Here is a 10,313-nt window from a genome sequence, read left to right as displayed (position 1 = left end):
TCCCGACCTATGCAGGGTCTTGCACTGCCCATTTTAAGATTACAGCAGTTATATTCTGCTCAGGATGTGAACTGCTCCACTCAGTGGGGGTGGGGGGAAGGGAATTAGAGGGAGCCTCGCTTATAGAATCATTAAATAAACCTTTGAAGATTTCTTCACATATACCCTTATGCCGACCTTTAGAAGCCACTCAGTTTTGTTAGTGAGGAAAGGACATTGTGATAACAGCAGATGAATTCCATATCATGCTGTTTATACATAATTCCAAATCCCTTTCCGTCACAGTGATCTTAGCCTAGTGACTCCCAAGCTACTTATCTCACAGGGTTGTTTTGTTGGGTGCTTTTTTGCCATCAAGCAGCAGATTCATGGCAGCCCCCCCGTAGTGTTTTCGAGGCAAGAGACATTCAGAAGTGGTTGGCCACCGGCTGCCTTTGTGTCATGACCCTGGTACTCCTTGGAGGTCTCCCATCCAAATACCGACTAGGGCCGACCGTGCTTAGCTTTCGAGATCTGATGAGACCAGGCTAGGCTGGGCTATCCAGGTCAGGGCCACAGTGAAAATTAAAAAGGGAGGGGTGGCCATTTTTGGAGCCCTGAGCAAATATAATATACTGAATCAATAGTATTAGAAGAGCATGTGCCTTGTTCATCCTAGGATCTCTCTAGGATCTTAGGTAGCTGGTTTGGGGAAGTGGTTTCTCTTCCTGAGATCCCGCAGAGCCCTTGCCCTTCAGAGGACACCACACTGAGCTAAACGAACCAAAGGAAACATCACATGTTCCGTGTACAGTGATCTCACAACAGGCCATTAGACAGTTAAATCCAATGTATTTATTTGCAACAGATTCTCTTAATGCACTATAAAACAGTTTGAATAGTATTTTGGAATCAAAGTGATAGTGAGCAAATAAAAACAGCATAAACTAATATAGCTTTTGAAATGTACTATATTCTGCATAAATGCCAGCAGAAAGCGCAAAAGTCAATCATACTTCACACACTTTAAATTAACATACTTAAGGTAGTTCCCATGTTTGCACACTCTAGCAAGTATATCAGTTTTATTAAACATAATAAAATATATTCAAATAAAAATTTCTAAGATGTTGTAGGAATTGAAAGCACAACCCAAAGATTAATACATTGTCTTTTATAAAATGGCAACTGGGTGTACACTCAACCTTTCTTTGGTACATCACACAGAAACATTAAAAACGACAAATGACAGCCAGTCCATACTCAGCCCTCATAAGTCTAAGGTAAGGGATACATAAGGATGGCAGGTATGCTTACATTTTCAAAGTCCAACTGTTGTCTCTCCCCAGTAGATGCAATAATTGCTACAGAAATAATAAGGCACAATGGTGCAAGAGTGTGGCACATACCATAGCATGCTGGCAATTCTCTGGAATGGGAGGCTGAAGAGTTTCCCGTTTCCCCAACCAGGCATCAACCAAGAACTGAGTTGAGAATTAAGTGAGTTTCAATAGTACGTAAAGTCCCCAAATGCTAGCCCTAGACTGGCGAATAAGGGCTGAGTTAGAAACAGGAAGCACATCAGCCTTCCATTTCACATACCACATTCCATTTCACCATTCCAGCAATAGTAGAGCATCTGCTTGGCATGCAAAAGGCCCCAGGTTCAATCCCCAGCATCTGCACTTGAAAAGATCAGGTAGTAGGTGATGTGAAAGACCTCCATTTGAGACCCTGGAGAGCTGCTGCCAGTTTTGAGTAGACGATACTGACTCTGATGGACCGAGGCAGCTTCCTGTATCCTACATACTGAGGGGAAGAAGGGCTCCTTTGGATCCTGCATTTGTTCCTGCTCATGCCAGGATGGATTTTACCCTTAGTTTCTAAACATGTAGGAGCACCTGTTCCCGTTCTTTTGTCTGCAAACAGGAAGAATGGCTTTCAAATCCCAAGGCACTCAATTTTTATTTAAAAAGAGTTAAAAAGTGCAAGCCAGAAGCTCACATGACTAGATTTAGAAGTTGTGTACAAACCAGAGGTTGGTTTTAAGAGGCACGATGCTGTGTATTTGGTAGAATTGTCCTTGTTCTTCCCCACTACATGGACACTGAAGACAGAAGTCATCTTCAACTCTAGTTTGTCACAGTGTTCAAATGTGTTTCTTTCCCAGCAACAGGGATTCTTACCAGGAAATCTCCATTGTTAGGATAGAAATAAACCTCAGTTTGTTACGGCACCTGCATTAAGAGAAGACATCTATCTTCAATCTCAACTCACCGAGAGAGTGAGGAACTAATTATACCCCTCAGAAACGATCTTCGGTTTGTCGCAGGGTATGAGGTTTCTTGAGTCACTGTTCACTTCTACAGATACGGCTGTATCTGAAGAAGTGAGCAGTGACTCACAGAAGCTCATACCCTGCCACAAATTGTGTTAGTCTTTAAGGTGCTGCTGGACTTTTGCTCTTTTCTACTGCTACAGACAGACTAACACAGCTACCCCATCTTGATCAGTCTTCAGTTTGTGGCATGGGAACAGAGCAAATGCTCCCTCTAAGCTGTGGAGTCTTGTGAGCAAAAATTCGACTTTGTGAGCCACTGACATTAAAGTTGCGAGCGAGTGATTTGGCTGCTGCATCAATTACTTTGCCCTGGGGCCATCCTTCCTGAGCTAAGACAGAAATGCGTGAGCCGGAGGCTAAGAAACTGTGAGCTAGCTCACACTAACTCAGCTTAGAGGGAACACTGTTTGGCACCTAAAGTCATTGGCTTCTACAGACAGCTTGACATTCAAAAGGAGAGAAACACTTTGACTAAAAGCTGTCTGTTCACAATTTTTGTTTGGAGGGGGAACCTCTGGTACAATAGATATTGGAGGAAAAGAAGAACACGCCTGCCCCATTTGGAGCTTTGCCAGCTGGCTCTGCAGTGGCCACTTGTGCCCAGTATGTCCAGAACATGGGCAGCTGGTCACTCACAGCCACCCAGCCCCATCCAGGGCTCAGAAATCCAGCTTCATGTGACAGTAGCTTGTACCACTTCATCTGGGCCTTGGGCAGCCAGTTTCCAAGAGATGGTGGTGGATCCTGCCTACCTAGCATCGGGCAAGGGCCTCCCCTTTCTTGGGCCCAGGAGGGAATGGCCCCAGCAGGGAGGGCTGCAGTAATTCTGGGGCCCCATCCTGGACTTTTGTCCAGGGCCCCAGAATCACTAAGACACCCCCCCCTCCAATCCATATGAAGCTGCCTTATCGTAAATCAGACCCTTGATTCGTAGTCAGTACTGTCTATTCAGACTGGCAGCAGCACTCCAGCATCTCAGGCAGAGGTCTTTCCGATCACCTACTGCCTGGCCCTTTTCTAACTGGAGAGGCCGGGGACTGAACCTGGGGCTTCTGCATGCATTCCAGGTGCTCTTCCACTGTGCGACGGCCCCTCCCCTCATATCCACACACACCAAGTCTGCAGACAAATTGCATGGGCAATCACAAGGACAATGAAATCATGCAGTTTGTATTGTATCGTGAAGACAACAACAGACGCTCCTGCTGTTAGCTATAAAATATGATGTCGACTTCCCCCGTGCTGCCCTTCAGTTGAGACGGTTTCTTTCAGTTCTTCTGACATCAGTCTGTAATATAAAGGTGAACTCCAGATGTTCTGGGTCTCCCCCCTCCCACAATAAGAGCAATGCTTTATATAAATGAAGTGTTTTATATACATGATAAATATTACAGCTGGCTTTTGAAAGTATTCTCTTTGCAGAAAATGAGTTATAATCCAGATAAATAGCCCTGGTTTTCAGTGATAAATTTATCGTTGAAGTCAATAGGTCTTTAGACGGCTTTGCTTTTTGGCTGGGTTGTGCCCTCTCTTGTCTTTTTTTTTGGAAGCACATATGCATATGGACAAATATTTTCATTACTGGACCTTTGACCTTCCAGAGCCGAAGGTCATTGCTAAGCCTTCAGGCAGTGGTTACCATGGCAGCCGTCAGCTTGGAACAAGTTTCCCTCCCACCAATAAGAAACACTAGGATTAGAAAATGGGTTGGGTTTGTTTTACTACCAACAATGGTAGTTTCTTTTTTAAAGACCATTTCACAAAGTCAACATTTTTGTTAAACAAATTTACTTTGCAAGAACGCGAGTTTAAGCTCAGCTTGGACTTTTCCTGCAGAGTTGTCGCTAAGCTAAAAGTACTGTTGGGTGCAAAATATGTCTTCAGCTAGTGGTTATTTGGAAATGTAACTCTTGGTGAGAAACATCATGCACCATATCATTTATAATACAAATTGTAATACTGGACACTAGAAACAGCACAGATAAAGGATATATTTTTCACCTTATTGCGATAGCAAGATGTTCTCGTTTGGTTCACTCTTGAGATAGTTGTAATGGAGCCCACCATGTGGGAATTGTGCAGCAGAGGGAGGCAAAAGCCCGATAGAATGGAAGCATCTCAGAAACTATTCTTAACAGCATGAGAGCTTCATATGCATGGTTGGATACTAACCGACCCTGATCATCTTGATTAGGAGAAACCACAAAACTCTTCTGGTCACTTTGCCAGGGCCAAGAACACCTTGGTCACCCATCCTAGTAAATATTACTAGAGGAGTGTGGTCCTGCTGTACATGAGCAGCTCTCACATAGCCCTGTTAATACCCAAACGTCTAGTGGCTTCTAGTGTCCTGGCCCCACTGCTGGACCTCCTGATGGCACCTGGTATTTTTGGCCACTGTGTGACAGAGTGTTGGACTAGATGGCCCATTGCCTTGATCCAACACTGGCTTCTCTTATGTTCAGTAGAGGAGATAAAACATCAAAAGGCTCATCTCCATAATTCTGTGCTATAACTTCAAACCAAAAGTAAACAAGTAGCTTAAGAACTGGATTCCATTTTAGCCAACCAGTACAGATTGTTGGTTTTGTGCTCCCCCCCCCTTCATTTTGCCTTGCTATACTCTCCTTTAAATATTCCCTTACATTAATCTGCAGCTGGAAATGTTTCACAAAACTTTTGGGGTTGGCAGATCACAAAGAGGTCAAGATGAAAGGTGGCAAGTTTTAGTAATCTTCCGGGATAGCTAAGATGAAATCCATAAAATAGATAAGATGGTTCCGTGCTCATGAGCAATGTGGTTGATCCTGCCACGCACACAGTCAAGAGAAATAGATATCATTGTGCCATTGCAAACTTCAAAAGACGTGCGGAGAGAAACACTAGTCCAGATGCTTCCTTCCGGCATTTGGCCTCCAACTTGCTGAGCCACGGCCGTGGGCTGCACATGACCACTGATAAGCTGGTTAAGAGTCACTCTGAGCATGTTACATGAGTGGATCAACTTCAAATTAAATGCAATGCTGGCCACACCCTTTTCGGTAAATACAAAGTATTTCTGAGCATGTTGCCCAGTGGAAACCAGCTGTATCTGTTTCTCATCAGGTGAGACCTGAGTGAAATCCAGTAATTTGTTTCTAACGGCTCCCGTAGGCAGTCCCGTAATGGACACCAAGGCTGAAAGAGCGGTGGAAACTGCAGACGGAATCCAGATGAGGCTAAGCACACTAATTCCAGAACTGTCTCCAAAATAACGAACGTTGCACTGTGCTGGGGAAAGGATCTCAAAGCTAATCAGATCCCCAGCTCCAACTTTGGTGGCCCCAGAAGCCGAGACTGACGTGTCTCTGTAATTGACACCAGACTTATGCACTGTCATTAGTTCTGTATTGGTTCCATTTCTGTTGAGGTAAGCAATCACAGAGAAACCTTCTCGGACGCAGGTATGACCCATGGAATACAAGGCTTGATGGAAAACAAACTTCACCACTCCCGTTTCAGTAAACTTTATGGCTCTGCCATCATGGGCCAGTGTCAGCATGTAAGGGTCAGAGAGGGAAGCTAATCTGAAGGTTGGCCGATAGTTTGTTTGGTAGTGCATTGCGGTTGACATTTGTGCAGTCATGGCCACAGCCCCTGTATCATGGGACAACCAGAACAAACTGAGGGGTGTGTTGAGCTCATAAACGTTTAGGTCTTTGCTTTGATTGCAGAATTGGTTTGGGCTCTTCAAAAATACCGAAAGGGTCTGGCCCGGTTCCACCTCTGCAGCACTGCTGATGCTGATACTCTGGAAAATTTTCCCTTCTGGCTGCTCTATACGAACGCCACTGAGCTCGTAGCCTCCCTCGCTGTTGTTGGATTTTAAGGAAAGCTGGAGGAAGTTTCTACAATTGTGTTTCACGGCAAAATTGAGGTCAGCCCACATCAAGCCATGCTGCTTGAACAGCAGGCTGTTCTCTTCAACTGCGACTATTTCGCACACCTGCTTTCCCTTTATCTTCAAGCTGAAACCAGGATAGACTTGAGATGTGCCAGATTTGGGCAAAGGTAAGACAATGTTTGCAGCCCATGACTCGGAAAGTTTGTTTTCACTGCCTGTTGAACAAACCGTATCGCTGACTGTGGAGCAAGGGAAAGCAACCACTTCATCTTCACACACGAGACAAGCCTGGCACTCCTGCAGCTCTTTGTTAAAGAAGTACTCCTGTCCGCACAGCCCCAAGGCAGCATCTTTTTCCGCAATTCCCAGGCATCGGAAGCCTCCTGTTTGGGGAGAAGAGAATTTCAGTATGTCGCAGGCTAACATTTAGTTGTTTTCTTAATTCTCATATCTTCCTCTGGTGAAGAAGACTTACAATTAAATCGTCATAATACAATCATATCAGTTTTATGTTTTGAAAAACATATGTCTGTGTTGTTGTCATTTTTTATATAGCCTCCTATGCTATATAACAAACAGAAATTTAGCCAGCAGCAGACATTCAGCCACTATGTCTGCGTGAAGATACAGGAGCCCACTATGAAAAAAACAGCAGCCTTATCTACGTGATAAAAATAAAACTGCTCTTCATCGGGGGTCAACATGGTTAGGCACCTTCCGAAGTCCACATTCCAACAGAAGACCCACTCCTGACTGGAGATACTGGGTATATCTTCTGTTTCTCAGCAGGGAGGAAAGAATACTGCCTCCTTAAGATGCCTCTACCAATTGGCCCAGGAATAGCTATAACATTGCAGAGGCTTCTGGGAGAATCCCCATTTCCTGCTGGGAGGAATGTTACAGGAAGTGGAACAAGAACTCATAAGTGGCCCTTTTAGATTCACATAAGATGGGGGCAAAGGGAGCAGAAGAAAGTGACACTTTGCTGCCTCCAGGGTCATTGTCAGGGGAGAAAAACAGAGCCACATTTGTGGGGGGGGGGTAGCCACCTTTGGGGGGCTGGGAGACATTTTTGATCGATGGGTCCATAAACACTGGGTGCCCAAAAAGTTGTCAGGGGAGAAAAACAGAGCCACATTTGCGGGGGGGTGAGTACCCACCGTTGGGGGGCTGGGAGGCATTTTTGATCGATGAGTCCATGGACACTGGGTGCCCAAAAAGCGCATTAAAACTTTGTAGCCATCCTTGCTTCATAATACTGGATGTATTTTTTCAAAACCCATAGATACTTTCCAGAATACACTGCATATATTGGCAAACAGCAGTGAATGGAACTAGCCATGAGTCTCTTTATTTCAAAAGGACTCAAAACATAACCAGAGAAACTGAGTATCTCCCTGTTACGATACAAATATAGTCAATCATTGAATTCTGAAAGATAATGATCTGCATTCTGTCCAGTTAATCGACTAATTAAATAGCAAAGATAAATACATTTGGCATTAGGGGTAGAGCCAGTTTGATGTAGTGGTTAAGTGCGCGGACTCTCATCTGGGAGAACCGGGGTTGATTCCCCACTCCTCCACTTGCACCTGGCTGGATGACCTTGGGCAAGCCATAGTTCTGGCACAGCTGTTCTTGAAAAAGAGCAGTTTCTGTCAGAGCTCTCTCAGCCCCACCGATTTCACAGAGTTTCTGTTGTGGGGAGGAGAAGGGAAAGGAGTTTGTAAGCTGCTCTGAGACTCCTTTGGGTAGTGAAGGGCAGGGTATAAATCCAATCTCTTCTTCTCTATTTAATTAAATTAGGTAACTGTTCCTGGATTGCCAAGTGTCAGTGCAGATCATTATGACCATGATGCCTACTGCTTAGGGTTACCAACATTTTTTTCGCTGGCTTTGCAGCCTGACATGCAAATATTAATCAGCCGAAGTTACCACTATCTCTTTCTCCCCATACTAGGAAAAGCTTTGCATTAAGTTAGGCAATTGTTTAAAAAGCACAGCAGCAGGCCATTTTAAGAAATTGACAACCTTACCCCTGCCTTGCTGCTGCTTTCATTCATACTCTTCCCCTGCTTGCTGTAAAAAAAAAGCCCCTGGAAATATTAGGGAGAGGTGGAGGAGCAAATGGATGGCAGAAACAGAAGAATGGCAGAAATCGGGGCCGCATCTTGTCTAGATGCCTCATCTGCTTTAAGGATGATCTCTACCTCGACGCCCTGACCTGGATGTCCCAGGCTAGCCCAGTCCCATCAGATCTCGGAAGCTAAGCAGGGTCGACCTTGTCTAGTATTTGGGAAGGCAACCTCCAAGGAATACCAGGGTCATGTTGCAGAGGCAGGTAATGGCAAACCACCTCTGCCATAAAAAAACAAGTCTGACTCACCACCAAGTGGTGCATAATGCTAAAAGAGCTAGAACTTTTGGCTGCCAATGTTAGGATCCCCTGGCTATTCTATACACAATCCCATACAATATTATTATTCTACCTTGAAATTAGGCAGCTGGAACCATTCCTCTTGAAGATAACACAGACAAATATTTATGGTCTTATTAAATATACACTGGGGCTAGGGGCTCTACGTGAATTGTTAGCAACCATTATGCCAATACAGAAGTTCAGAGACGAAACCCAATTAAAATAACAAATTCAAATGCAAAGACTATTGCAGAAGCCAAATGATTAACCTAGGAGCTGTTAGTATTCTTTGATGCTACCCCCTTGCCACTTCAAGATAGTGTGCTTTAGGTATTTTAAGTGCATAATGAGCCAACTTTCCTGTTTTCATTCATTCTCATGAAAGCAGCAATTTACCTGGAGTATTCAGGCATTTTATCCTCTCCCCGCAAATGTTTGGTGATTCAGTGCATTCATCTCTATCCTATGAATAAGAGAGTCAAGTTCAAACACCATTCAGTATTTGGGGCAGAAACCTCCTAGTTGTCTGCACCTCCAGTCTCAGCATTAAAAAGATACATGTGTCAACTGTACGCATTGGAACAATGGCAGAATCCAAAAGCTGCATGCCTGTAATCAACAGTGTTGACATCTCTATCAAATAACGGGTCAATCCGTGCAGTAAGCTGCAAATGTATACATGGAGAAGGGCAAATGAATGAATGGGACTTTCTGCTTTGGAACTAAAGTGCAGATATCACATGACATAAGTGCACAAGGCTATTAAGCGAAACTAAGCAGGCTGACCATGTCCCCACTCTCAGCTGAGCATGCTGGTCTCTGCTCCCATTCCATGTGCCTTCTCCTCATGCCGGCACATCACGTACATGAATACAAACTATTCATGCACAGAGTGCACCCTCATGATTGGGAGCACTGCTTCCCAAAATTCCCAGTCAGGGTAATGTTTCCTATATGCAGCACTGGATAGTGTAAAAGCTATGCTATCGTTGTATGCAGGGGCTGACACAGCAGGTAGGGGGCAGGGGGCAGGGGGTGGGACTAGCACACTTGGTCCCATTCACTTTCTACATACATTTCCCAGTATACCCGATGATGTGTGTGTAGGGCTATTACATTTGCAGGTCTTCCAGGGGGAACCCCAAGCACAGTTTTCAGTACCTTTGTAGTGAAGCTTTATTTCAAACTCTTGATCAAGCACCTTTAGCTAGCGATCCAAAGCTGGCTTTGACTTTGAAAAAAGATATAGAGACATATGGGGTGGTCTTAGCCGTGGGGCATCCAGGGCAGCTGCCTGGGACCTGCACTGGGGTCTCTGTGCTTGGAGCCCTCCTTGCTCTGCAGCCAGTTGCCCCGGCCACTCTCCTGAAGCTTCTGCCAGTGCAGAGTGGTCACCACTGATCCCTCATGCTGTCTGAGACTCAGGAAGTGGAAACAGGCAATCTATGTAGGGCCACAGGGGACGGGAGCAAACCACCCTACAGCTGATCCTCCTCCAGTTCCTAGGTCAGTGATGGCGAACCTTTTAGAGATCGAGTGCCCAAACTGCGACCCAAAACCCACTTATTTATCGCAAAGTGCCAACACGGCAATTTAACCTGAATACTGAGGTTTTACTTTAGAAAAAACAACTCATACACTAACTTAAGATGATCCAAACAAAATAAGGAAAGCAATCCCAGCTGCTTTCA

This window comes from Gekko japonicus, unplaced genomic scaffold, assembly GCF_001447785.1.
Source record: "Gekko japonicus isolate JY-2015 unplaced genomic scaffold, Gekko_japonicus_V1.1 scaffold80, whole genome shotgun sequence".
In the NCBI taxonomy this organism is placed as follows: Eukaryota; Metazoa; Chordata; class Lepidosauria; order Squamata; family Gekkonidae; genus Gekko; species Gekko japonicus.
The sequence above is the reverse complement of the archived record's forward strand: the minus strand, read 5'-3'. Positions refer to the sequence as shown.